Below are 6000 nucleotides of genomic sequence, written 5' to 3'. Positions count from 1 at the left end.
TACTTTGGGAATGGAATCATCCCTCCCAGAGCATGCCTTTTTGATATATTTTCAATAATATTTTTCAAAACAGAGGTAAGTCTGCCTCTCGTGAAAAGCTTTAAAAGGTTTCAGGTTTTTTGCCCTAGTATATGCGTGATCATCTTTCTTCCCCCATCCCATACATTTTGTACCCATCAGGGTTAAATTTCTTTCAGATGTCTCATGAATTTTTTTAAAGTAAGAGAGAAAATAAAGAATGCATGGTGATTATTTGTGTGATCTCTGAAACAAGACAGCTTGAATTAGAAACTTGGCTACGGAGTGACCTTGGGCAAGTTCCTGAACATCTATAAACACAAACTTGAGCTTCCTCATCTCTGCAGTGGGGACTATAATACTAACTGCCTCTTAGATTATTGGGAGGACGGCAGAGGACAATGCCCATAAGCTGCCTAGCACAGTGCTTGGCCCATAAAACTGTGATTATTAGTAATTCAGTTTATTTTTTTATTTTTTTAAATTTATTTATCAATGAGAGACAGAGAGAGAGAGAGAGGCAAGACACAGGCAGAGGGAGAAGCAAGCTCCATGCAGGGAGCCCGATGTGGGACTCGATCCCAGGTCTCCAGGATCAAGCCCTGGGCCAAAGGCAGGCACCAAACCGCTGAGCCACCCAGGGATCCCCAACCCCAGTAATTCAGTTTATTTTTTTTATTTATTTATTTTTTTTTTTAGTAATTCAGTTTAAAAGGCACTGATAATATGTACCATGCTTCCATCATTTCTAAGATGACCATATAATGTCATCATTATTTTTTTAATGTATTATTAAAACTAGAATACTTTTGAGAGGAAGCGCAGACGTTAATAACAAGTATGCAGAGACAACAAATGTAAAACCACAACTGTCCTGAACCAACTAAAACAAATAGTTGCCCTAATCATTTCCAATTTTACTACTTCCTTCTGATTGTTTCCCCTCTCCTATCTTCCCTGCGATGAATCATACCCTGTGTCAATCATATTACAACATGCACACTTCCTTCTAAATTATAACAGTATTAATCAACAACAGAGTTTAAATACTGCTGCTTATTGCCTTTCCATGCAGGCTTTCACTTAAGAATACCATCCCTCTTGGGGTAACAAAACTGCTGTTTTCCTACTCCAACCCACACTTAACTACTTTTTTCTATAGTATTTATTTATTTTTTATAGTATTTAAAACAACAACAACAACAAACATTTAGCATTCAACTATGAATTAAAATAGGCAATACACGAGTGTGAAGCAGAATTTGAGATGTAGTAAGAGGCTAAATGCCCTGCTCTAAACTATGTAACTTAAAAACTTGTTTAGCTAAGCAACATACCATTCCTTTTTTTTTTTTTTAAGATTATGTTTATGTATTCATGAGAGAGAGAGAGAGAGAGGCAGAGACACAGGCAGAGCAAGAAGCAGGCTCCACGCAGGGAACCCGATGGAGGACTCAATGTGGGACTCGATCCCGGGACTCGATCCCGGGACTCCAGGGTCATGCCCTGGGCCGAAGGCAGGCGCTAAACTACTGAGCCACCCAGGGATCCCCACCATTCATATTTCAAAGGAAATCATCTCTATGTTGTTGACAGGATACTGGAGAAATCTCACTAAAATCTGGTTTAATCAGTATTTGGAAAGATACTTCTCAGTTGGATTTTCTCAAATAATTCTGGATATACTTTAACACTCATACTTTCTTCCACTGGGGAGAAAAATATTTTCTGGGAATTGAGTGCAAGTGTTGAGCTAAATAATAGCATATTTTAAAATGCTCCCCCTCTGTGCTGTTTTCCCTAGCCCAAGCCCTTTGTTTTCCTGCCATTAAATTAATGTCCACCATGAGATCAATCATACAGTATTTTAGTTTTCTTAGTTTTTTAAATCTTCCACTCTTCCTCTAACATAGATACTAAATTTGGCTTCCTTCTACCTCTGGAAACTCCCTCCAAGGGCTTATGTTTTCTTCTACAAAATTTTGGATTATATATTTTTCACTTTTCCTCCTATACAGCATGCCAAACTACTGATAGAAATGTCATTCTCCTTCCAAAGGATTTGTCATCCTTTACATAGAAATAAATACGAAGAGAAGAACCCGTTTTCAAATATTTTATTTTATAATTTCAACGTAATTCTTCTTTTTTTATTCTTGATATTTTATTTCATTTACCTGATTTCCAGCCACCTTCCCTCATAGATAACTGATATTTCTAGTTTGTCTTCTGTCCTAATGAAACCTTAACTAATAAGTTCTTTGTCATCAGTCTTTTCATCTTTCAGAAAAGTTCTGGCACTGGCATTAGCATTTACTCGCTGATGACCTTGGACAAATGATTTAATCTCTGTGCAGTAATTCATGATCTATAAAAATGGAAAGATAATCCCTTCTTTACCTACCTCATAGGGTTACCATGGGCAGCAAATGAGATGAGGTACAGGAGAGCACACTATAAATATTACCTAAATAAAAACTATCTTTTTTTCTATTACATCAGTAGTCATACATTTCATTATTATCATCAATAAAATATCATAAGCCATAGTCTATGTCCATTGACATAGTGGCTCTATAGTACGCATACTTTAGATTGCATATTAAATGCAGGGTCTATTTTCTATAAAGTCTATAACCTAAAAGATAAAGTAGGTATAAACCCATCAACTTTTATATAAAAATTCAAGTCATTAATTCAGCTGTCCAAAATTCATAAGCTTTATTGAGTCAGACACTGGCTAGATTTTACACCATGAAATGTTGCTAAGGCAAATTAGAAGTGTTAATTTTAGGGAGAATCTTTGACCTACTTAAAGATAACAAACTTTCTAAACGTCTAGAATCTCAACATTCATAGTAGTATTTGATAAGCATGAAAGGACCTTAAGAGGTGGTTTCTAGCCCAGCTGCATTTTATAGGTGAGAGAATTAGGCTTGAAGACTTGCCCAAAGTCATACTACTAGTTAGAGGTAGAACCATAATTAGAACACAGTTCCCCCCCATTTTAGTATGTGTTCTTCTATCCCACACTGCTACCACATAGTAATCCAAACATGAAACAACCAGAAACCGCTGAGGAAAAGTTTGACAGAACCACTTAAATTCATAGAACTTCGGCTGGCAAAAGACACTATAAACAAAGTAAAAAAGACAAATGACAGCTGGTCCAAAAATGCTGCATACGCAAGAAACAATACCTAATATTTTAATATATAAAAGGCTGTTATAAATCCAGAACACAACAAAAATCCAATAGAAGTATTTACAAAAGACATAAATCAGCAGTGCATACACACACACACACACACACATAACACAAAGAGCCAATAAACATTTGAAATATGTAATGGCCTTAAAAATCAAGTGGGGAACAATCTCATTTAAAAACCAAGATGAAAAAAATAAAAATAAATAAAGACCATGGGATCCCTGGGTGGCGCAGCGGTTTAGCGCCTGCCTTTGGCCCAGGGCGCAATCCTGGAGACCCAGGATCGAGTCCCACATTGGGCTTCTGGTGCATGGAGCCTGCTTCTCTCTCTGCCTGTGTCTCTGCCTCTCTCTCTCTCTGTCTGTGACTTAAATAAATAAATAATAAATAAAATATTAAATAAATAAATAAATAAATAAATAAATAAATAAATAAATAAATAAATAAATACCAAGATAACTTGGGGCTCCTGGCTGGCTCAGTTGGATGAGCATGTGACTCTGGATCTCAAGCTTGTGCGTTCAAACCCCACACTGGACATGGAGTTACTAAAACAAATAAAATTTGTTTAAAAACAAAACAAGGTAACTGAAAGTCTAGTCAGCTTTTGCTATTGTTATTAGGGTTGGGGTGATAGTTCCTTTTCAGCTCTCTCAATGAGCAAAAGGAACCCCAGTGGGCTCTATCAAAAGATGATCCTGTCACTTTGGTAAGAAAGGGAAGTGTGCCATTCTGATGACAGCTAAAATGGAATTAAGTTAACTTATGGGGCTCCTGGGTGGCTCAGTCTGTTAAGCAGCCACTTTTGACTTTGGCTCAGGTCATGATCTTGGGGTAGGGAGATGGAGCCCAGCATCAGCTTCTCTCCCATTCTCTCTCTCCCTCCCCTTCAGCCCCTTCCCCCTGCTCGCATGCACAGGCACTCTCTCTCTCTTCTCTCTCAAATAAATAAATGAATCTTTAAAAAAAAATTCTCTTAAACATGATCCCAGAAACTAGATACAGTCTTTCTGGTGCTGGTGCTCTCCATGAATGTCTATAGAGAAGCTCAACAGCAACACTTGGAAAGGGTCAAGGCCAGACCACCAGACTTCTAGATACGCATTTGCCAAATTGTGCTCAAATTAAGGTTATATACTTTGGAAACCATGGATTTTAAGATACTGCGGTACTCAAATAAGTGCTGAACAATGTGAGGTGATAGCAAATTGTTTTAGCAAGTCGAAATTGTGTTTGTGTAATGAGTTTCAGGCCCTGACGTTAACTCCCAAATTCCATCAGGGTTGTGGATTGAGGTTCTGTAAGGGCTGGGGAATGGGAATCCCGCGAAAGGATCCAGGATCCGAGGAGCCAAGTGCAGGGGTAACCACAGGAGTAGGGAAGAGGCCGAAGAAAGTTTGCTTGTATTTGTCATGTGAACTCTCTCTACTCTTCACACCTCCTTGGACTTGCTCCCTGGCAAGTGTTCTTAAGACAAGTAATAGGGGGAAAATGGGATCAGGTGGGACAAGAGGAGAAAAAAAATGGCTTAAAACAATTTTTAAAAAGAGACCAAACCTAAAACCAGAAAGTTGAAACAAAATACCTTTAAAAGACTGACATAAGTTTGCAGAAAACAGAACAGATGAAAGGAGAGAGAAAATGAGAGTCCGAAATTACTAAAAAGAGCAAGTGAGGGGAAAAATGACATTTAAATCCTCCTAAAAGGCAGAAAATGAGATTGATTTCAACGAACTATATACATGAGGGGGAAAACTAAAACAACAAAACCAAACAAAACAAAAACAAAAGATGAATGACATTGGCTGTACCAAAAACTAGACAACACAGAGAAACCCCCCAAATCTATAACATAAAAAATAATAAAACAATAATACTTGTGAATGCGTAAGAAGAAAGAAAGAAAACTTCTAGAGGCCATTCGGTTTCTGAGCGAGTCTGATATCTCTAGGAAACAGGGTCCTGGTGTACCAGGACTTCCTGGGTTAGTGAACAGAGGGCTCCTTGGAAGCTGCCCTACACCCTAAGCTCGTTGCTCCCAAGTGTCCTTAGCTACCCGTGGAAGCAAAATCTGACTTCTACAGCTGATTCAGACTGCACTCCCTGAACTTCTCCTAAACCCTGACTTTCCTCCCCTTCTTATCAGAATAATAAGTTATGTTGCCAGTTAATAGATAACCTGCCTGTCCACGATCACCTAGGTAGGAATTTGTAGAGCTAGAAAATGAACCCAGCAATCTGAAGCCAGAGTGTAAATGCCAACCATTAGTCTGTGTTGTCCTGTAACTACTTGTAATGCCTGTACCAGTAGCTTTTGCACACCCATTTATAAGCCAACATTCTCACTTTTAATCACTGGGGATTTTTTTTTTTCTTAAGTCACAACCTTCCGTAGAATAGAAACAAAAGCAGTTTTAATTTCATCTTGAAATACTTCCTGTTTCTTAGTCTTCTTCCTCTGCTTGTTTAAAACAAAAGCTTGTCCCTTTCTTTTCTTCTTGTTTCTCTCTTTTCCATAAAACCAATGTGCATGCAATGTAGAAAATAAAGGGCTTACAAAGTATACAAAACTAAAAAAAAAAAAAAAAAAAAATTCCACCAAATACAAACAATTCAAAATAGGACCCGAGTAATGATGTTATTCAAGTGCCTGAGCATATCTGTAGAGACTAGGTGGTTTTAAGGCCTTTTCTGTGTAACATAATGCTCATTTTTGTGTAGCAGCCATGATTGTGCTAGATTGACAGGTAGAGTTACATCTTTATTGGTGG

This window comes from Canis lupus, chromosome 5, assembly GCF_048164855.1.
Source record: "Canis lupus baileyi chromosome 5, mCanLup2.hap1, whole genome shotgun sequence".
Classification (NCBI taxonomy): domain Eukaryota; kingdom Metazoa; phylum Chordata; class Mammalia; order Carnivora; family Canidae; genus Canis; species Canis lupus.
This window is presented reverse-complemented; position numbering follows the sequence as displayed.